Raw genomic sequence first — 24,896 nt, 5'->3', positions numbered from 1 at the left:
AACTAATTCAAAGTCTTTAATCTTTACCATTGTACAAAACCATGAGACATTCCCTATAATTGCAAAACCCACTATACTATATCTAAGTTGAATATCTTATCTTAGGATGTAATGATGAAGATGATTTTGGGTAAGGAGTTTTTTGCAATGTAGCAGGATGAGTAATATGCAATACTTAGTTGACAAATCAACTTACGCTCGTTTAATTAATTTCTTTTAAAAAGAAAACTAAAAACTAAGATCAACCCAAAATTTATAAAATGAGAAGAAAAAATAAGTAGCTTTCTACTAGTTTTCAAATTTTATTTAAAACTAAAAACTATTACCAAACAAGTTTTTATAGCCTTACCTGTAAAGACAAAAATATACAACACATTTCTTAGAACTTCACTAGTTTTAAATCCTTTCAAGGAGAGACAAAAACTCAAAGCCCAACAAATTCAACCCATAAACAAAAAAACCCAAAATTTTAAAATTCTAGCCATGCCTCAATAGCCAAAACTACAAATTGACACAATTTATAAAAACTTCAAACTGATTCTAGGTTCGCGAAAACTAATTTTTTTAATTTTTTTATTTTTACACTTTTGAAATATCAGTTTCACATTTCATGCACTTCTGCAATATTAGTTTCGAAATTTTTACACTTCTACAAGATCAATTTCACATTCCATGTGATCCTGCAAGATCAGTTTCAATTTTTTTTTTAGCTTCTGCAACATCAGTTATCAATATTTTCTGCACTTTTACAAGATCAATTTCAAAATTCATGCACTCATGCAAAACCAATTTCAAATTTTCTGCACTTTTGCAAGTTCAATTTCAAAATCCATCCATTTCTGCAAGATCAGTGTTAAAAATTCATGCACTTCTGCAAGATCACTTTCAAATTTTTCTGCATTTCTGCAAGATTAATTTCAAAATTCCTGTACATTTGTAGGATCAGTTTCAAAATGCATCAAAATTAATCAAAACCTCAAAATAAAATACTTTCAAAAAATACTTACACAACAAGAAATTTAAAATCTCAACCCTTCTCAAACAAGAAAAAAAAAAAAAAAAAAAGAGGAGAGAGAAGTACAAAGAAAGAAGTAGGAAAGAGAGAAGAAAAGGAAGAAGACAACGAAAGGATGTGAGAGAAAAAAAAATGACGAAGAAGAAAGGAAGGGAGAGGAGAGAGAGAGAGAGAGAGAGAGAGAAGAAATGACGAAGAAGAAGAAAAAGAAAGGAGGAGTGAGCGAAAGGAACAGTATGCATGAGTGAAAGTATAATGTGAAAGCAATTAAAAAGTAAGTATGACATTACCTGTCATATGGATAAATTTTATTTCTCTGAAATAAATAAAAAATTAGTCTCTCTTCAAAATGTAGTTTTATAATTCGACTTTATGTTCAATTAAACCTTTATAAAACATAATTGAAATAAAAACAGAAAACTTAAACTGAAATGATTATAAAGAGCCCTTTAATTGTTTTAATTAGCAATATTAAGCAGCTTATAGCTTAAGGTGTGGTATAACACCTTAGAGTAGTATGAGGTATTTTGAAATGGAAAAGGATCTCCTAGGGATCCTGCGATCGTGGACCATTCATCGTACATTGTGTGGTCAACTTTCGTTAGGTACTATTTATATTTCATTTTAAATTTTAAATTTTAAATTGATTTCTAACCACACGATGTACGATGAAAGGTCACGATCATGGGATCCTTAGGATCCCTATGAAAAGGATCCGGCGAGGATCTTTTTCCTTTTGAAATAACGTTGTTGTACTTGTAGACATGTAAATTTCGTTACATGCAAATGATGCATCACAAAGCTCCACGTGGCATATGACTCATCACAAATGGACAAGTAATCAATGACATGTGGCACAAATCAGGCAAAAGAAGCTCAAAAGCATTCCTAAATGCGGTAAAGGGGAAGAAATCTCTTTAAAATTGGCAAGGGGCCCAAATTGCTCCCAAAATCGGAAAGAAAGCTAAAGGCATCATCACAAAACAAGCAAGAATTGAAGATTGCTCACAAAATAGGCAAGAAAGCCCTATAAATTTTGGCCAAGTAAGGGAAAGTGGCTGAAATTAAGACACAAAACATGCCTAAATTCTCCCATAGACGATTCAAGACACAAATCAAGGCCAAATCCATCCAAAGGCATGACTTTGTAAGTCTATAAAGACAAGGTCCCCAGACAAGCATAGGGGTGGACAATTTCTACATTGAAGGGCTGAAATTCTCACAAAATGAGAACTCTGCCAAATCTTTGAACACTAATATGCTGCCAAAGCTATCTTCGAAGAACGTACAACTAAAGTCGAAGCTTTCTTTCAACCAAAGCCAAAACATTCCCTTGAAGAATCAACAAGCACTTGTTCCGATTCCTTTAAGACTTTGTTACAAGCTCAAAACTTGTAACGACGTTCGATTTAAGATCAAGTCGCCAAGACCCTTGAATCAACAAAGTCCTACATCAACATCACCTTTTGCTGCAGCCCTAAACCTGAGGTGAAGACTATCCACGCATTGTTTCAAGCTCAAAACTTGAAGCAATCGTTTAATCGTACGTCCAAGATCAAGTCATTACAACCCTTGGATCAACAACCTACGTATCTACATCAAATTTAAAGACTGAATCAGAGCAAAATTGTAAACAAAGATTGTAGCCCTACAAATTCATCAATACAGATATACTTTGTACATGTGTTCTTGTTTATTTCGTTACAAGATTTTTGCATTTACAAATTTGGCACGCCCGGTGGGGTCTTTCTGCCGCTCATCTCTGTCTTCAAATCCACAAGAAACACACATAACATCAAGAAAGTGTTAGATCCCACATCGCCCAGGGGAAAGGATCCTCTATGCCTTATATGTACATGCCCACCTCCTTTAGCATGAGGCCTTTTAGGAGCTCACTGGCTTCGGATTCCATAGGAACTTATACGTTAAGCGAATTCGCACAAAAGCAATCCCAGGATGGGTGAACTACTGGGAAGTTTTTGTGTGAGTTCCTAGAAACAAAACCGTGAGGGCATGGTCGAGGCCTAAAGTGGACAATATCATGCTACGACATAGTCAAGCCTGGGATGTGGTGGAGCCCGGGTCGAGATATGATAGAATGGATCAAGCTGTTCTCACAACCAACATGAAGAATAAGAACATTTTTGCTGCAAGTAGTGGCACTTTGGGCGTCACAACCCAAAGCAAGGCAAGAACTCTTTCTATCGTGCTTTCCATCCCTACATCAACTCTGCCGAATGAGCAAAAACCTAAGGTATGAGCCCGTGATCACCCTGTCCTATTTAAAAGCGCCAAGGGAAGAAAGCCCGAGAAGATACTCTGAGTCGTTGACTTCTGATGTCGACTCAAGCAGCAGCTCGTATCTCGTAGCCATGCAAGTCATGATTACTTATGTGATTTCAATCAAAGAACAGCTGGCAAAAATCAGTGAAGCAATCGTAAGGCTTAAAAATTGCTACACTCGTCAACTGTCTAGAGGCGCAGCACAACGAGAAAGCTGACCTGAAGGTTGATCCACCAAATGAGGAAACTGACAAAAATGAGGAGCCTCTGATGGACAAAGCTGAGGATAAGCTAGAGGTGAACCGATCTAAAACACTCATGGGATCTCTCTCTATCTAACAATTGCAAGAGATGATCATAAGCATGATCAAGGCACAATATGAAAGAAACTCGCATGATTTCATGCTATACTCAAAGCCATACTCTAAAAGGATTGACTCGTTAAGGATGCCAATGGGTTATCAGCCACCCAAATTCATGCAATTCGATGGAAAGGGCAATCCTAAATAACATATTGCCCATTTCATTGAAACCTGCAACAATGCTGGGACGGAGGGAAACTACCTCGTCAAGCAGTTCATGCGCTCACTAAAAGGTAATGCCTTTGACTGGTACACTGACCTCTAGCCTGAGTCTATCAATAGCTAGGACTAGCTTGAAAGGGAATTCCTTAACTACTTCTACAGCATTTGCTGCACCGTAAGCATGTTGGAGCTGATGAGTACGAAACAGTGGAAGGATGAACCTATCGTCGATTACATCAATAGATGGCATTCATTAAATCTAGATAGCAAATATCGGCTTTCTGAAACCTCCGCCATTGAGATTTGTGTTCAAGGCATGCACTGGGGGTTACATTACATCCTTTAAGGCATAAAACCGAGAACATTTGAAGAATTGGCAACTCAATCCCATGATATGTAGTTGAGTATTGCCATTCATGAGAAGAATAAGCCAATCATCGACTTTAAAAAGGATAAGGTGTTCGCCCCAAAGGTAGACAAAACTGGGAAAAAGTCGACCAATGAAGATTTTGCCATCCATACTACCTCCATCAAGACCTCATCCGCACCCATCAAGATATCCTCTAAAAGCAAAACAAAGGAAATGAAGGGTGAGCCTTCTCGTACCCAAGATAGGTACAAAAAACCTTGAGGAACTAAAGCAGAAGACGTACCTTTTTCCTAACTCTGACGTGGCTGCAATGCTAGACGACTTATTGGAAAAGAAGGTAATTGAGTTATCTAAATGCAAGCGCCCCGAAAAGATGAATCCCATTAACAATCGTAGGTATTGTAAGTATCATCGTATTGTGAGTCATCCTATTAGCAAGTGATTCATCCTCAAGGAGCTCATCATGAAGCTAGCACAACAAGGGAAGATTGAGCTTGACCTTGAAGAAACAGCTGTAACACATACTACTACAATTGCATTTGGATCCTTTGATCTCGTGCCTTTCCAAGTGACGCCTGACCACTCTTGTCTATGCTCAAGCTACATAGCACTTTCTGCACAATCATCGTTGGGGGCAAGCGACCAAAATGCACTTACCGACGATGAAGAAGGGTAAACACTAATGACCTAAAAAAAGACAAGGAAGCCAAGACCACAAGCCACATGACCAAAGGTTGAACAAAGGAGGAAACACTGCCACCGCAACAATAGAAAGCCCAAAATAAGCATAGGAGTTGCTAATCCAACAAACATAGGGGAACCTATGGAGCAAGAGCTGCGCATTCCCGTCTCCTTACACGAATACTTCCCAAATAACTTCTTCTAACAGTGCACTACCACTACTGTCACATGGTTGAAGTGGAGATAGAAGAGCCCTCAAAAAGCAAAGTTATTGCGATCGAGGAAAAGAAGACCCTCACGCCCAAAGAAAACCTGTCGGCACACTTTAGCATTGAGGAAGCACTATGATTGCCCAAGGAGATGCGAAAAGCACTAGTAACAGTCTTGGCAAGTCCTACCAACCACGAGGTGCAAGTAAGCAAGGATGAAGGCTTAAAGCTTTAGCCACATGAATATGCCATATGCTATGTCGTCCATGATGCAATCAACTTCACTGACGAAGACTTCTTGCTAGGGTCAAAGCTTCACAACCATCATCTCTTCGTCTCTAGGTACGTGAGAGAGAACCAAATCAATCACATGCTTATGGATGGTGGGTCGACCATAAATATCATGCCAAAGTCAACAATGACCACAATCGACATCAATGTGAATGAATTATGCCGAAGCTGCCTCCTAATCCAAGGTTTTGACCAAGGAGGACAACGAGTGATGGGCATGATTCGAGTAGAGATGATCATTGGCGAACTCAAATCAAGCATGCTATTCCATGTGATTGATGCAAAAACTTCCTACAGCTTGCTCTTAAGAAGGCCTTGGATCTACGAGAATGGAGTGGTGTTATCCACCCTTCACCAATACCTAAAGTTCTACCGAGAATGAGTGAAGGTGATACAAGGCGACACCAAGCCATTCACCGAAGTTGAATCATACTTCACAGACGCCAAGTTCTATATGGATGAAGAAATGGTGCTCGAAGCTCTTTTAAATGAGATCAAATCCACAAGCAAAGCCATACCTAAAAAGCAGAAGTGGCAAGCCATGCTTAAGAAGCAAGAAGGGGAAGCCGTGCCATCTTCAAGCAAAGACGACGATGAGTCTGCTAAAGCCACAACAATCAAAGGGAATGTGACACCCTCAAAAGGACCAAACAAACCTGTTTTCCGATATATCCCGATGCTAAGAAGAAAGAATAGGCAATCCCTATTCAAAATTGGAACAAGCAAAGCTGACACACAGTTGCACAAAGACGATGTAAAGTTGCTCAAGACAAATGCATTTTTACCTCTAACACAGCTAGGCGACGCTAAGGTTTCAAAACCACCACAAGGTTTCATAAAACCCCTGCCAAAAGAGGCAGAACCAAACTCTCTGCCAACCAAGAGGGCCGAAGAAGGTTTTGACCCAAATGCCTACAAACTCATGTCAAAGGCTGGGTACAATTTCACCTCCCCTTTAAATCTTGGAAATAAGGCTTCAAACACCGCCAATGATAGAGAATGTGACCTCACCAAGACTCAAAAGAAGTTGAAGAGCATGGTTACGGAGTTGACAACAACAAAGTTGGACTTGGCTTTACACCGAATACATCCATGAAGATTTCAAGCAAAACACATTATGCTAGCGCTCAACACATCAGCGTGAGCGTTGAACAAGATCAAGATGAGCCTAAACCTACCACTCGAACCTCAGTCTTCGATCAACTGAATTGTTCAAAACCTAGAATTTTGGCACTTGGTCGTATTGTGGACAAGACTGAACTTCTATCTTTAAACGACTTAACACGCTAACACCTCAAAGCTTTATTTTTGAAAGGTTGTCAAAACCTAAGAAGCAAAGCAATAGGGCTAGCTCTCATCCGCGACGGTTAGCCTTGGAAAGACTTAAATAAACCAAGAAACCTTCTAGAAAGAAGAAGACAATGCTAAAGGAAGAAAAGCTTGATGGTCTAGCAGAAAAAGACGATGTTTGAAGCTCGATTCATTTAAGGATGAAACGCCAAATAACCTTGGAGGTTGACAAAAAAGGACAACTGAAGGTAAAGAGGCGCACCATCATCCACACTGGCCAATCTTCACGCCAACAAACCCAAGAGGACGGTAATGAAGATAAGGTCCAAGAAGTTTTCCACATCATAATCCAAGAAGACAAAGAAGACGAAATCTCAGTAGAAGATGTCACTACTTCGCCACCACAGCTCAAGGATGGGGGGCAAGCCACGGTTAATGATCTCAAGGAGCTCAACTTAGGCACAAATGAGGAACTGAAGCATATCTTCATAAGTGCACTATTAAGTGCGGACGAGTTCGATGAGTACTACCAATTGCTAATAGAGTATAAAGATGTCTTTTCTTAGACCTACAAAGAAATGCCCAGCCTTGACCCTACCATCGTCGTGCATCGTCTTGCAGTCAAGCTTGGAACGCAACTGATAAAGCAAACTCAAAGACACTATTGATCCGAGCTCATCCCATAAATTGAGGCCGAGATTGACAAGCTAATCAAAGCAAGCTTCATTTGGGAAGTCCAATACCCTAAATGGATCTCCAACATCATCATTGTCCTTAAGAAATCTAGACAAATATGTGTTTGCGTAGACTTCCGAGACCTCAACAATGTTTGCCTAAATGATGACTTTCCCTTGCCAATCATTAAAATCATGGTGGACGCGACCATTGGCCACGAAGCACTGTCATTCATGGACAACTCCTCTGGATACAATCAAATCTGCATGTCTCTCGAAGATGAGGAACTAACAACCTTCGCACTCCAAAAGGTATTTACTGCTACAAGGTAATGCACTTTGGTCTGAAGAACGCTAAAGCTACAGGTCAACACGAATGCGAAAAATCTTCAATGACCTGCTACAAAAAAATGTAGAATGTTACATAGACGATATAGTTGTCAAGACCAAAAAGAGATCCGATCACTTGAAGGATTTATGAATGGTGTTTGACAAATTACGACATTACAACCTTAGAATGAACTCGTTGAAGTGTGCATTTGGCGTCACTTCTGGGAAATTCCTCGGTTTTATTGTAAAACACCGTGGCATTGAAGTGGATCAATTAAAAATCAAGGCCATTCAAAGCATGTTTGAGCCAAGGAACCGTCATAAGTTAAAAAGTCTACAAGGACGGTTTGCCTTCATCAGACGCTTCATCTCTAACCTTGCTGGACAATGTCAACCTTTTAGTCAATTCATGAAGAAGGATGCTTCATTCATATGGGATGACGCCTACCGTAATGCTTTCAAGAGCATAAAATGGTACCTGGCAAACCCACATGTCTTAGGAATACCCATGACTAGAAAACTGCTCATCCTATACATTGATGCACAAGAAAGTTCCATTGGAGCATTCTTGGCACAAGAAAATGAAAGAGCACTCTACTACCTAAGTAAAACCTTCATTGGTGCCGAGCTCAACTACTCACCAATTGAGAAGATGTGCCTTGCCATCTAAAAGCTTAGACACTACATCCATGCTTAGACCATCCACTCAGTTGCTAAGGCTGACCCGGTCAAGTAGATTATGTCCAAGCCGGTTCTAACAAGGCAACTAGCTAAATGGGCGTTGCTTCTCAACCAACACGAGATCATCTACATCTCAGTTAAAGCCGTTAAAGGACAAGCCCTAATAGACTTCCTTACCAATCATCCAATCCCAACCGATTGGAAAATCTCGGATGACTTCTTGATATAGACAATCCCAGCCGATGAGGTGTTCTACATTGACATCTTCCTGACGTGGACAATGTTCTTCAACGATCCGCACGAGCAGACGGAGAAGGGGAAGGAGTAGTATTCATCTCACCATAAAGACAATTACTACCCTATTCATTCCGACTAAGCAAGCTATGCTCTAACAACATCGCTAAATACCAAGCACTGATCATTAAACTCCAAATGACGATTGACATGGAAATCACAATGCTATAAGTGTATGGCGACTCCAAGCTCATAATTAATCAACTCTTGACTAAATATGAAGTGAGGAAAGATGATATCGTCCCATACTTTTGGCTAGCAACTCAACTGATGCAAAAGTTCAAGGCCGTGACACTAGAATATGTGCCAAGAAAAGAAAATCAAATGGCGGACGCTCTCGCTAACTTAGCCTCAAGTATGGCGCTAGGAGAAGATGAAGCTACAGATGTGCTAGTTTGCCAAAGATGGGTGATCCCACTCGTCAATGAAATGCTATTAGATGACACAAACATTATCTCAGTACTTCTAGTCAACACTGAAGAGTATCGACTACTTGGAGCATGGAAGACTTCCAGACGATCTTAGATACCGCTCTGACATACGTTGACTGATAAGCTCATATTTATATATATTTTATATCAAATTCACTTGCCTTTTCTTAGTTAGTTCCTTATATTTTTGAGTTATTTACTGTTTTTTTTTTTTTTTTTTTTTTTGTGTTTTGTAGGATTTGTCAAGCAAAGAAAAGAAAAATAACACAAGTGAAATTTTAAGTAACAAATTCGTCAAAACTGCCTGTGCAAGTAAGCTGACTTTGGAAGAAAGTTGCGGACATCTCAGAATGAATTATAGAATGAGCCTTATATTCTTGGAAAGCTCCGGATGTCTATTTTCTGGAGCATTTCGCGGATTGTTAATATCATTTTTCTAGAAGAAGTTATGGCTATTTTAACACTGAAAGGTTCCCAAGAGGCTGAGCAGTTTGTAACTGACAAGAAAGCATTGAAAGCAATAAATCCAATAAATCTAGTAGCCAAAACTGATGCAATCAAGAACAAACCAGTTGACACCTATTCAAATATATCAGGAAATGGAATTAAAGATGAGGATTAAGGGGGAGTAATTGGCATAAAGGCTACCCAAGGAGTTACAATTGTTTTACCATTTCCTCTCACTTATTGTCATGACTAAATGGCTATTAGTGGGTGAGTTAAGTAGAAGAAAATGATGCAGTAAGAATTGTTTTAAAAGTAGTGTTGGGGAAGGAAGGAAAGAGGAGGCCTCAGTCGATTTCTTTCGGTTCTATTTTCTCAAACTCATGTCTATCTTTTGTTTTAACTTAAGGATTGTGTAACTAAAGTTTTAGTAGTTAGGGGCAGTTTGCAGCCCTGAATATGATTGCAAGTTTGTTATGACATTTCGTTTGAATTACTTTTATGATTGGATGAAAATTGGTTCACTACTTGTCTCATTGATGAATTCTTTATGTGTTTTCTACGGATGCATACTTAGTAAGCATATCTATGATTCTAATGCTATGAATATGTGTGTGTCTGCCCTTGTCAAATGAGGACCTACATATGTTCGAGAGTAGTACTTGTTAATTGCGATTAACATGTGAACCAATTTCTAGGATAAGTAAGACAACGCCAGTACTTACAATGCCTTGTGATGACTCAAACTCTTTTCATTCTTAATGATTTCTACTTGATAAATCTATGAACACGCCATTCTAGATTGCATGTTAGAGAATAAGTTAAGTTGAAAACGCCATTCTTTTAACATACTACATAAGAAAGAGTAATAGGTTGAGTTCTAACATTGAGCTAACTTGAGCATCTTCATCCGGAAATAGAAGGAATTTGAATGAAACATAACATGTTTGCATGATTATTTGGTGGTGGATAGCAATTCCCCTAACTCATTTTTCTTAATTTGCGAAATACTTCAAATCTGTTTTTGTTCGATTTAATTTAAATAGCAAATCAACTCTAAAAATCCCAAAACTTTGTGTGAGTGTAGCTCTGTGTGTCTAGTATCTGCATATAAAATTTCGTAGACTTTAGATAAGTGTAAGTCAGTCTAATAATTATTTTTTCGGTGGCTGGTCAGTAGAGACAACAGCCCAGTTTTTGTGACATTTTAAGTAGTTAGATAAAACAATCTTCTTCGGGAAAGACCCTTATTTTCATATGCTACACTTGACAAATCTTAGTGTTAATAAGGAAAATCAATAGGACATTTGTGTGCTACTTTGTGGTGTGCTTTTAATCTTATCATTGACGAGCACCTCGCTTCCTCTACTACAAAGGAACACTCTACTGATGCTCTTTTGAAGAAGTACACTCAAGCGTATGCAGAACGCATCAGTCTGGAAACAAAGCTACATTTCTAGCTCAAAAGAATGGGCTACTACTAGCCAAGCATGGTGAATGCTTGCCTGGAATATGCCAAAAGGTGCCAAGCCTGCCAATTCCACACCAACTTCATACATCAACCGCCTGAGCCATTACACCCTATGGTTGTTTCATGGCCATTTGATGCATGGGGATTGGACGTCGTGAGACCAATCACACCAAAATCATCTGCCAGAGAAGTCTACATTCTAGCCACAATGGACTATTTCTCCAAGTAGGCTGAAGTCGTACCCCTAAGGGAAGTCAAGAAAGGAACTGTCATCTGTTTCATTAAAGAACATATCATCCATCGGTATGGTGTGCCTTGCTACAACATCACCGACAATGGAAAATAGTTCTCCAACTGACTCATGGACGAGCTCTGCGAGAAATACAAATTCAAGTAGTACAAGTCTTCCATGTATCATGTTTTGGCAAATGGTCTTGTGGAAGCATTCAACAAAATGATGTGCAACCTCCTGAAGAAGGTGATCGGCCGAACAAAGAAAGTGTCACAAAAGAATAAGCAAAGCACTTTAGGCATATAGGATGACACATAGAACTCCTACCCAAGTTACGCCTTATCCTCTCGTATATGGCATGGAAGTTGTTCTGCCGTTCGACAGTCAAATCCCCTTACTAAGGATGGCTATACAAGAAAGCTTGACTGAAGAGGAAAATGCAAAGCTACGACTTCAAGAGTTGGAAGCACTCGACAAAAGGAGACTTGAAGCTCAACAACACTTGGAATCCTATCAGGTACGACTATCCAAGGCATTCAACAAGAAGGTCCACCCAAGGTCTTTCTAAACTGGAGATCTTGTCTTAGCATTACAAAGGCCCATCATTACAACTCACAAAATAAAAAGCAAGTTCACATCAAAGAGGGATGGACCTTACGTAATACAAGAGGTCTACACCAACGGCGCCTACTTAATCATGGCGGAAGACGGCATAAAGATCGGCCCCATCAACAACAGGTTCTTAAGGCGTTATTACCCCTAAACCAAAGCTTATCATCTGCATGAGCCTAAAAGATGACAACAAACGCTCATTGCCTACACGAGCTGAAACTGCAACATGCCACCAAACGCTCCTTGTCTGCATGAGCTGAAACTGCAACACGGCATAAAATGCTTATCGCCTGCATGAGCCTAAACTACACACGGCACAAAACTCCTCGCTTGCATGAGCCTAAACTACACGGCACAATGCTTCTTGTTGGCAGGAGCTTAAAAGGCAACACCCAACGCCCCTAGCCTGCAAGAACATAAAATGTGTATGGCAAAACAAAACCAAAATCATCATTAAACTCACCACCAAAACCACCAAAACCATCAAAAGCAATCCATCATTCCTTTGAACTACGTCATAACTTGATCCTTCCTTAACCGAGGGTACGTAGGCAACTTAAAACTTCAAAACTTAAAATACAGTCACATCATCAACAAAAACACAAATGCTTTGAAGAATAAAGAGCAAATTCAAGAATGTGAATACTTTATGTCTTTAAAAGAAGAATTCGGCTACAAAGCCGTATTACAAAATGAGCAAAATAAAATAAAATAAAGAAGGCTTAAAGTACAAAGAACGGAAGACACTACTTGAAAGCTATGTCCCTAAAACTACGACAATCTTCAAGTAAGCCTTCCAAAGTCTCCACGTCAGTAGAAGACAAGGTGGGCAACTCCATGACCATGCTTTTCTCTTACTCAAGGCGTGAAATCTCCTCAAGATGCTGAGAAACTGTAGCTTCTTGCTCTGAGAAAACACCTTGAAGTCAGTATGCTTCAATTTCCAATTGTTCTCGTTCTCACACCAACGCTTCTAAACGCACCTGGACAGAAGCTAAAGAAGTCCCTATGGCTTAATAACCTTCCAAAACAGCTTGCTGAGAAGACTGAACTTGGGTAATTGATAAGTCTATTGCCGCAAGTTGCTGAGCTCTAACCTCTGGATTCAACTTCTTTAAGGAAATGGCATGCAAATAAGAATACACAGTTGAGGTAGCGATAAGCTCGGCAATCTTGACTCTCAAGAGTGAGGAATCAACGTTAAGGTCATCAATCGCAGAAACAAACTTCGACAAGTCATCCTTGAGCAACGCAAGGTCCTCCAATAGGCACTTCGCAATCCTTTTCTTAATATGGCTCTTAATATTTACAATCGCGCGAAGGTTAACATGATGGATGAGCTGCACATTGCCACTAAGGTTTGGCACTCTAAGAGAAATCTCGAAGCTAGCTGGTAAAGGTGCGGGACGCATGACAGGCTCTTGCATACTTACACCTTCACACGGTAAACTTGGGCAACTTGACGGATTCATAAAAAGCTCTGCACCAGGTGGATCCCTAATCTCCTCATCCGTGGGTAGGTTACCTCCAAATAACATCTCCGTAAAAGAATGAACACCCATGTTCACCAAATCAAAGGAACAAGAAGGCCCAGCCTAAAGAAGACAAAGAAAGATGTTAGAAACAAAAGCTAAGCCCATAAAAGAAGAAATCACAAGAAAAATAGGAAATACATACATCTTTCTCAAGTGACACACGACCATCAAATTGATGAGGCCTAAACATTTTCTTCCTCTTGTGATGAAAATTGACATCGTTGTCATCCTGAACACCTTCAAGCGGTTGCTTGTTAAAAACTTGTTGACCCTACCATAAAACAAGTTCATCTTCGTGCGAGTCAACTTCGTCGCTCGCCTCTTTAGAAGCATCCGAATGTTGCGAAGAAAAGCATGGGCGTTGAGGAGCTAGAGCTGTAGCTCCATCTAACAAATGAGTTGCACTCGCACAATCAAAGGGTGCCAGCTGTGTATGAACCACAGAACAACCCTTTCTCAGCGCATCATTGTGTGAATAAGAAGAATTGATGCCACTTACCATCCCCAAGTATTCATGGTGTACCTTTGACCACCAACCTACGTAGTCACAGATCATCGGATTGCTCTTGAACTCGTCCTTGGGCAGCAGGGTGATAGAAACATTTATGCATAAATGGGTACAAGACTCCTGATGCATATACACGGCTTGCAAGGATTCTGGCTATGTGTTTTCCTTCAGCTTCCCTGGCAAATGTTGGATAAAACCAAATTGCCTACTGAAACAATGAGGGTTATAAGGATGAATAATACATCGATCTCTTTGCCACAAACATACCTCGAGCGAAGACATGTAAAATAAGTCTAAGAAACAAAGGTGCAAATCATTTATGAGACCTCATCGCGTCAAGCCAACCCTTGCTAGATGGTCTATTCTCAAACCATCACAGCTTCTAAACAATGCCTGCGCCTACAAATCATCAAGGCTCTATGCAGAAAGCACGCCAGAGTACTTTGTCATCAAAGGCCCCAACTTGGCTGAAGTTGATGAAGAATGCCCCAACTTGTCTAAAGTCGAGGAAGAAAAATGAGTGCCAAAGTACTCACCCAACTAACCATACACATAGTGGTAGAGAAGTACTGCAGCATGATCTTCGATGCTCACCGAGTTTGAAACAACACTTAAGCCATCATAAATATTGGCTAAGACCAGAATAGCAAGGCTGAAAAATTCACCTGTAGCCATCTTGCTAGCCACATTGAAGATTCCGAGGCGGATAAAGTTGACATCGTTTTTGGGGAAAACAAACTTACAAAGCCAACAAGCTAAGAAAGCGGCTAGGTCAGATTCTTCCACGTGCTCTAACGCTACATTAAGATCCTCAAATGCTTTCAACTCGGTAGGGGCACGACGCCTAGCTGAACCAATGGCACCTGACGAGTCTTAGTCTCCTTTTGGCTCAGTGGTCATGTTGCAGCCACTTTTCTTCGAAGGCTTCTAAAACTTCATGGCATCCCAATACCAAAATCGAATCCATGAAGAAATCTTCATGTTTGACTTGCCCTAAGCCTCCTAGGAAAGCTTGTGATATGCCCAAAACAAGTAGCGGCAACTTGCAAGTAATCATCGGCTATTGCGATGAAAAAATTCCTCCATGCTAAGAACAATCTCATCGTAAAACTTACCCTGGATCAGCAAACCTTCTATCTTATGGAGATCCCGAAGTGAAATCGACATCTCCCCTTGTGATGTGTGAAGTTTGTTGGTCGCTGAACACCAATGCTTAAAGAACGCATAAAGGACAAAAGGATAGCGATCATAACTAAACAAAGATGCATACACGGCGTGATAAAGGCCCACATTGGTAAGTACATCTTTAGATGAGCTCAAGACATCTTCAAGCCACTCACAATAAAACTCAGCAAAGATAGCCTTTGTAGTAGTAGACAAGATGCCATTCCAAGTCATAGCTCCGTTATGGATGTGATCACCAAGAAGCTCAAATGAAGCCGGTGAATTGTCACGAACATGGTGCAAAGGATTCAAGATAAGAATCCTCGACGTACACGCCTTCTTCTTTGTATTTGGTCGACTAAAATTTGTCACCTCCCAAGATACTTCAGAAGACCGTGACTTAATATGCATCAAGTTGTCTTTTGCAAGAAGAACAAGTGTCTTAGGGCCAGTCAATGGCCCACAAAGTTTCAACATCGTTCCCCTAAAAAAAAAAAGACAACATAAGCATAAGGTAGGATGGCAAGAAAAAAAAAGAAGAAGATTGCTTCACTAAAGCAAAAGACATGCCAGACAAACATCGTGAATGTTGAAAGATGGCAATGACAAAGTCACAACAGCGAAAAGAAATCAGCCACAAAGCTTGAGCAGCATGGCAAAGAAGGCAACTACAAGATGGTCTTTCAAAGCACACTACAATAGCAAAGAAAATTAAAATGCTACGCAACCCCATAGCAATTACACAAGTAGTTTCTTGCACTGCACGGCAACGTCACCACCGAGGGAAAACTATGACCAAAAGGCACTACATGCGGTAAAAAGTGACTCATTGCAACAAACTCCAAACAACAAAACTCACGATAGCAGCAGCAAAAAAATTTGGGGGGAGGGGGGGCATGGCTGCAAGCAGAGTCAATGTGTACGACAAGAAAAGTTTGTGGAAAAAAACACACACCCAATTGCCCTATAAATAAGGGTCAAATGCTTCCTAATGCTATACAGAAATACATACCAAATAGCAAAAGGAAAATCAAAACAAGGAAGCACATTCTAGCCGCAAGAAGGAAGCAAATTCTAAAGCAAAAAAAAGCAATGCTATACACGACACTAAGGGAAAAAGCATTCTGTTTTTACAACAAAATCAGTAAAGAAAAGAAATGGAAAAAAAAAAAAATTAAGGAAAGGGATTTAAAATTTCCAAAATATCAAAGGAAAGTACTTTTCCTTGCCAAAATACAAAAGGGAATCCTCCAAAGCAAGGACAAGCCTTCAAGTTTCCCAAACCAAAGGGGAAAACACCCCTTTGGCTGAGAAAATGGAAAGGGAAAGGAAAAAAAAATGCACATCCTACTTACCCAAGGACAAGTATTAAATCTTTCCAAAACTTTGAAGGAAATCACCGTCATTACCAAAATTAAAGGACGTTCCTACCTAAGAAAGGAAAAACATTTTTTCCCATAACCACAAGGAAAAAATCCAAGTCTCAAAATACACCAAATGTATTTTGTCAAAATTATGGAAAATCAATATGCACAATAAGTATATGCCGATTTATCCATTTCCAAAATTTCTTTCAAGATCAAGCTTCTACGGCTTTTGAAGAAAAAAAAAATCTCATTTCTTTCAAGACCAAGCCTCTACGGCCTTTGAAGAAAAAATTTTCATTTCTTTCAAGATCAAGCTTCTACAACACTTGAAGAAAAATCTCAATTCTTTCAAGATCAAGCCTCTACGGCCCTTGAAGAAAAAAAAATTCATTACAATTCAAGATTAAGCCTCTACAGGCCTTGAAGAAAATTTTCATTTCATTCAAGACCAAACCTCAACGGCCCTTGAAGAAATATTTCATCCAAGAAATACGCCTCAAAGGCCCTTGACGAAATTCATCATTTCAATTCAAGAAATATGCCTCAATGGCTCTTTAAGAAATGTTTCGTTCAAGAAATATGCCTCTACGGCCCTTGAAGAAGCAAACTAATTCAAGATCAAGTCTCAACGACCCTTGAGTTAGAGCATTCACATTGCATGACTTCAAAACACATTTCCTACATGTGACAAGTACATGCCTACAATGCGCCTTTAAGTGGAGGCATTTGTAGACATGTAAATTTCGTTGCATGCAAATGATGCATCACAAAGCTCCATGTAGCATCTGACTCAATACAAATGGACAAGTCATCAATGACATGTGGCACAAATCAAGCAAAGGAAGCTCAAAAGCATTCCTAAAATGTGGCAAAGGGGAAGAAATTTCCTTAAAATCGGCAAAGAACCCAAATTGCTCCCAAAACTGGAAAGAAAGCTAAAGCATCTTCACAAAACAAGCAAGAATTGAAGATCGCTCACAAAATAGGCAAGAAAGCCCTATAGATTTCGACCAAAGCCAAAGCATTCCCTTGAAGAATCAACAATCACTTGTGCCGATTCCTTCAAGACTTTGTTACAAGCCCAAAACTTGTAACGACGTTTGATTCAAGATTAAGTCGCCAAGATCCTTGAATCAACAAAGTCCTACATCAAATCACCTTTGCTGCAACCCTAAACCTGAGGTGACAACTATATGCGCATTGTTTCAAACTCAAAACTTGAAGCAATCATTCAATCATTCGTCCAAGATTAAGTCATCGCAACCCTTGGATCAACAACCTACACATCTACATCAAATTTGAAGACTAAATCAGAGGAAAATTATAAACAGAGATTGTAACCCTACAAATTCATCAATATAAATCTACTTTGTACACATGTTCTCGTTTCATTCGTTACAGAATTTTCGTGTTTATAGTACTTTTTAACCTTTTAGCTTCAAATTTTTTACTGCTAAAATTCATTCAATCTTTCTAAAAATAAAGTACACTCCAGAAAAAGTTTACATGTGTGAAGTTTCATCCATGCATGTTTTGAGTTTTCCATCAAAATCCAACGTTGTGTAAACTTAAAGTTTCCACTGTCCACTTGGGTTGAAGAGTGGAGCTACTTCTAACCTATTCAATTTTCTCCCTTGAATGTGTTTTTGGTTTTTTATTTTTCAAAGTTTTATTTTTTTTAAAGTTTTTCTTTGGACTATAGAAACAAAGTTGTCAGTCTTTTGTAGCATAGTGGCTTTGTGGCATGCACAATGTCCATCAGGTTTTAAGTTTGACTAACACGAAAAGAATAATATGGAGTAAGAAAAATAATTAAACATAATCAGGTGCTCCAACAAATGTTATTATACTTAGGCTTTTGTATTTTCTGCCAGCTTGCAAGTGTGGGATGTGTAAGCTTAGCCTATTATGTATTGTTGTACAGTGTCCAATTGATATATATTGCTTCCAAATTTTGACACTCAACATTTGAACCTTGCAATCTTCTTTTCTGAGCAAATGATATTATATGCACTAAGGGAGCGGGGGGAGCGGGTTAAGTCTCACAATAGGCTTGTAATAATATGGTCCAAATTCGCCTTTACGCGAGAATCGAACCCAAGACCTCTCACTTACAAGTGAAGAAGAATCAGTGACAAAGCTACATAGAGGAGAGGGGTGGTCGTCGCCCCTCCACTTATCGGAAAACAAGCCTAAGAATGCCTCTTTGGTTTAGTCGGAAATTGGAAAGTATAGTGGCTTTTGTTAATCAAGATTAATCTTACATAGCCAGGAAGAAGAATGCAGCAGACTTAGAGAGAGAGAGAGAGAGAAGAAGAATCTTATTTATATTTCTTAAATATCTAAGTAATACAAGCTTGAGATATTTACACTCCTATAACCACAAGGCTAATTGTCCCAACTAACAGATCTTCTAATCTAATTACAAGTGGCAACATCTTGTACATCAAGTTTTATACTTTATCATCCCCCTGCAAACTCATGCTTCGATGCACGAAGCATGAGATTGTTACAATGAGTATGAAACAAAGGAGAACTTAAGCCTTTGGTCAAAATATCAACAAACTGTTCTTTAGAGGACATGAACTAGACAGATAGTTGTTTCTAAGCAACTCTTTCACACACAAAATGAACGTCAACCTCAATGTGCTTAGTGCGTTGATGTTGAACAAGATTAAAAGCTAAAGCAACTGCTGACAAAATATCACAAAATAAAACATGTGGTGAGGGTAAATGAACCTACATAAATGCTAATAGTTGCTTAATCCAGTCTATTTCAGTAGAAGTGGATGACAGGGCTCGATATTTAGCCTCTGTGGAGGATCGGGAAACTGTTAACTGCTTCTTGGAAGACCAAGAAATAGGATTGTTCCCTAAAAACATAGCCGAGGCAGTAGTAGACCTTCAATCATCAGGGTTTCCTGCCCAATCCGCATCACTGAAGACTTTTAATTGCAGCGATCCCTTGGAATAATAGATGCCATAATGAAGGGTACCTTTTAAATACCTCAAGATAAGTTTGACAAGAGTGAAATGGGAAGCCATAGGAGTTTGCATGAACTGACACACTTGATGGACAGAGAAGGCTATACCGGGCCTTGTAAAAGTTAGATACTGCAAAGCACCAACCACACTCCTGTACAAGGTAGGATTGTTATAGGGATCACCATCATCTTTGAGAAGCCTGATGTAGGGAAAACAAAGAGTGTCACAAGGTTTGGAATCAACCATCTCAGTCTTAGTGAAAAGATCTAAAATATATTTGGATTGAGACAAACGTAAACCAGTTGCAGTTTTTGAGATTTGAATGCCTAGAAAGAAATGCAAGTCCCTTAAATCCTTGATGTCAAACTCAACTATTAATGCATCAATAACTTCTTGTATAGCTACAACTGCACTTCCTGTGATGATAATATCATCCACATAAAGCAATATAATGACAATACCAGAGTCAACCTTCTTGACAAACAAGGAGGAATTGGAATAGGTATTTCGAAAACCCAAGTGAGGCAAGAACTTTGTAAATCTATCATTCCAAGCTCGAGGAGGTTGCTAAAGTCCATATAAAGACTTGTGTAGCTTACAAACTAAGTGAAGGTAATTAACATCTGCAAACCCCAGAAGCTGAGCCACATACACTTCTTCTTCCAAAATGCCATGTAAAATGGCATTTTTTTACATCGAGTTGCCTAAGGGACCAACTTAACTGAGCTGCAAAAGCTAATACAAGCCTAACAGTTGTGGGTTTAACCATAGGACTAAAGGTTTCCCCATAGTTAATTCCAGGTTATTGACTAAACCCTTTAGCTACTAGGCGAGCTTTATGACAAGCAATAGTGCCATCAAAATGCCTCTTAATCTTGAATATCCACTTACATCCCACCAGGTTCTTTATAGAAGGCAACATCACCAGACTCCAGGTACCTTGTTTATTTAAAGCACTGACCTCTTCTTACATAGCTTTAAACCAAGTGGGATCTTTCATTGCAGTTTTATATGAAGTTGGTTCAATGTTAGACAAATCAGTATACTCAGACTCCTGAATAGTAGCCAACAAAGCTTTCTTCTTTATAATCCCACTTTTGCTTCGAGTTTGCATAGGATGCAAATTGAGTAGTGGAACCTCTAACACCATTGGTAATGTTTCAGGACAAAATTGATCTTCTGGAGTAGCATCAGGACTATTGACAAATGCCGCAGGGACTTGAGGATTAGAAGTGGAAGAACTAGTAATGGATTGAGATGACAGTGGTGATGATGTAATTGGAGAGAGTGATATGTGAGAAGTAGCCGGCACAGATAAAGAATCATGAGATGAAGTGGAAGGAGAGGTAGGCATAGGCAAAACAACATTATTAGTGGAAATCACAGGCCATGAAAGTTGTGAACTGTGAGTTGCAGAAGGTATAAATGTTGATTTATTATGTACCAACAAATCTGTGTAAAGGAATTGAATCTCATCAAATACTACATGCCTAGAGACATAAATTCGCTATTTTGAAACCTCATAACAAATATTCCCTTTATATTTGGTAGCATATCCCAGAAAAATGCACTTAGTAGTTTTGGCTTGTAATTTGGTTGCATTAAAAGGCTTTAATAATGGATAACAAGCACATCCAAATGTTCTGAGATGTGAAATAACATGACTATGCCCAAACAAGAGTTCAAAAGGAGATTTATTTTCTAGTCCTGGAGTTAGCATTCTATTAATGAGGTATATGGTTGTTTGACAAGCATAGGACCAAAAGCATACAAGCAACCTAGCTGTTTGTAGAAGTGTCACAGTAGTTTCAATAATATGCGTTTGCTTTCTTTCAGCTAAGCCATTTTGCTCAGGTGTATAGGGATATGAAATATGATGGGTAATTCTTTTCGCTAGAAGAAAAGATTGAAATGGTTTACTAACATACTCCCCCCTCCATATCTTTGTAAAGTTTGAATAGTAGTTGCAAACTAAGTAACAACAAATGAATGAAAGGCAACAAAAGTAGCAAAGACATCAGATTTATTCATTAATGGAAAAAGCCAACAATGTCTTGTACATTCATCAATAAAGGTCATATAATATTTGTAACCATCAATTGAAACAGAAGGTGTTGGACCCCAAAGATCACTATGCACAACAGTAAATGGTTTTACAGACTTATTGGTACCAAGTGGAAAGGGAAGTTTACAAAATTTACCCTCCAAACAACTAAAGCACATGACAAGTAATGAAACTTTGGGAAGGGAATATTGGCTTGACTTACCATCAAAGAAACAATGTTATTGGATGGATGAACTAGTCTATTGTGCTAAGTGGTAGAATGAATATGGTGACCAAGAAATGCTTTAGTTTGAAATGGTACTGATTTTGATGCATGAAAGATTGCAGAAAGGCAAGGAATCAGATATAGTCCATTACTGCACATTCCTTTGTAAATGATCCTCCCTATGGCCTTGTCCTGTATCCAGAAGCAAAAGGCATCAAAAATTAGCCAGCAATTATTATCTAAACAAATTCAATGCACAGACAACAAGTTTTGTGTCAACTTAGGAACATATAACACATAGTTGAGCTTAATTGGATACACATAATTCATTTTGGGAATATTGAGAACTGTACTACCAATACGAGACACAAGCAAACCTTCACCATTGGCAGTTTGAATGGTTTTAAATGTAGGATATGGAGAGGACAAAGATGGATTGCTAAGATCAGCAGTCATGTGATTGGTAGCCCCAAAGTTAGTGAGCCACACTTAAGGATTAGAATGAGAAGTAGATGGTGCTGAAGAGGACTAAGTCATCACAATATGCATAGCCTGTAAAGATTGTTGCTGAGAAGGAAAATGTTGAGACTGCATTGGTGATGACTGAAATGTAGCGTTATAACTTGGAGCACCAAAGTTAGAGGAATGCAATTGAGAAGGATAGAACTATCGAGCCAACAAAATTTGGACCCTTATCATTGGAAAAACAGTACCATGTAGTGTGATTATGTTTGCCATAAATTTGACAAGGAACTCTATCAGGAGGTTTAGATTGACACAATGGTGTTGTGTGTCCTTCAGCGTTGCAAATTTGGTAAGTAGGCAGCAATGGTGCACTTGGAGTACCAAAATACTGGACTGGTGATTGACCAAGTATTCCTAGATTTGGTGTAGGAAGCACATGTGTTTGAGTAGACTGTTTGAGTAGATAGAACCGAACCCTTTGATTAAACCTGCCCTTGCCTTTATTTTTGTTCCCATTAAATTGCTTATAACCATTAGAAAAGAATTGAGACTGACCAGGTGCATGATTAGAAGATTGACCCTTTCCAGGATGAAAGACATTATTTGCAACCATGGCAGTAATAAATGATGCAGTTGTAGAGTTTTCAACTATGATCTCTTCAGCAAGCAACTGAGATCGAAACTCTTTAAGAGAGATCACATTCTCACGACCTCTAATAACACATCTAAAGGTGTTGCATTCAGGGAGTAAACCATTGAGAGCAAGTATAACAATATCTTCATCTGGAAAATAAACCCCAGCAACTGCTAAGTAATCTTTAGCCTCTTTGATTCTATGAAGATATTGAGACATAGAGTCAGAACCTTTCTTAGTGGTCTGAAGATTAGACTTCATTTGAAAAATACTAGCCTTACACACAGTCAAGAACTGTTCTTTCAAACGAGTCCAAATATCATGAGAACTCTTACTACCAATAGCACAGGATAAAGCAACAGGAGACAAAGTGGTAGTGACCAATTTGATTATAACTCTATCATGCATTTTCCAAACCACAAATGCATCAGATTTAATAGAAGTGTTATGGTCAAAGTGTATACCAGATTTTCCCTTGTACCGTCGAGGTTTCCCGAAAAAAAAAAAAAGAATGTATACCAAATTCACCAGATGGAACTGAATGTTAAGCAGGACAGGGGTGCGAGCCATCAGCAAACCCCATAATTCCATTGCTTTCCAACAAAAGTTGTAGCTGAAAGTGCCAATTAAGGTAATTGGAGTCATCCGATTTTACATTCACCGAGGTCGAAATGGTGGAGATTAAGGCAGTGATTGGAGATTGCACAAGTTGAAGTTGCGTTGCAGTCACCATGGAGATTACTTCGAAAAATTCTCAGTGAGGAATTATAGCAAACAGTTGATATGCAAGAATCGAGGGAGCATAAAGGATGATCGAAGAAGGAACACGACCAACCAAGAAACCCTAGAAATCAGAATTGCAAGAAGACAAAGAGAAATGGAGATACCAAAGACAAATTTATGAATGCGAAGACGCCTTCGAATTGAACAGAAGCAAAGAAGCAAGATTGAAGCTTATGCACAGGCAACAATGGTGATTGATACCATGTTAATCAAGATGAATCTTACACAGCAAGGAAGAACAATGCAGCAGACTTAGAGAAAGAGAAAACTTGGAGAGAGAAGAAGAATCTTGTTTATATTTCTTAAATATCTAAGTAATACAAGGTTGAGATATTTACACTCCTATAACCACAAGGCTAACTGTCTTAACTAACAATCTTATACATCAAGTTTTATACTTTATCAGCTTTTTGGCATTTGTTGATGTGCAACGACTCTGCGCACTGCAGGATTTGCTTTTATAAAAAATAAAAAAAATAAAAAAATTATTAACTAAAATAACACAGTTTTACAGCTTCATTAAAACACAATAATAAAATATTGTGTGGACCACTGGTCCTCATTAGCCATCACCCCGTTCAATTTCCCATCTCTCACTCACACTTTACCAAACGCAACAAATCCCCCAATTCCTAGCTACCATTTCAATCACCACCCGTTACGCCATCCTTCCCAATTTTATGTAAATTTTTTATTTTCTAAATTTATATATTATTTCAAACCCTAATTAATTATTCAATACAATTTTTTCTTTAATTAGTATAGAATAATATGATAATATATTAATATGGATATTGATTATTGATATGAATTCTATGATTATTGATGGCAATGAAATTATGTTTAGGGTAAAAAATGAATTCTTGTTATTGATCGATTAATTGAATTATTGAATAATGTATGCGATTATTCATACTGATTAATTGAATTGAATTTTTGTTTATTAAATACTTTGTATGATTATTAGTATTGATTAATTGAATTGTTGGATTGATTAGTTATTAGTCATATCACTATAGTCTAAGAGTCTAAGAGTTTTTTTTTTTTTTTTTCCTAGATACAATTAAGTAATGCAACGATACTATAAAAGAAAAAAAAAGTGCTTAAAATCCTCCTTCAAATATTCTGAGTAGTTCACAACAAAGTGAGGCTATTGAGTTGGATGAATTATTGGCTAATCTTCCTGCAGACCTTAAACATAGACGTCAAATGCTTGCTTATCCACCTAATTATCATGAAGCAATTCGTAGACACTCTTCAAAATGATTATTGTCAACCTAAAGACCACATCATTGCCAAGAAAAGCTAGCAACAATCGATGTTTTATTACGGTTGGGATCAATGGTTAAATGA

The 24,896-nt window shown here is 38.6% G+C and overlaps 1 pseudogene; it reads right to left on the bottom strand.

Annotated features, from left to right (window-relative positions):
• Positions 1–21,809: 21,809 nt before the first annotated feature.
• LOC148693574 (uncharacterized) lies at positions 21,810–23,493 on the bottom strand (annotated as a pseudogene).
• Positions 23,494–24,896: the final 1,403 nt, after the last annotated feature.

Source organism: Pyrus communis, chromosome 10, assembly GCF_041283825.1.
Source record: "Pyrus communis isolate YQ-2024b chromosome 10, ASM4128382v1, whole genome shotgun sequence".
NCBI lineage: Eukaryota > Viridiplantae > Streptophyta > Magnoliopsida > Rosales > Rosaceae > Pyrus > Pyrus communis.
This window is presented reverse-complemented; position numbering and strand designations above follow the sequence as displayed.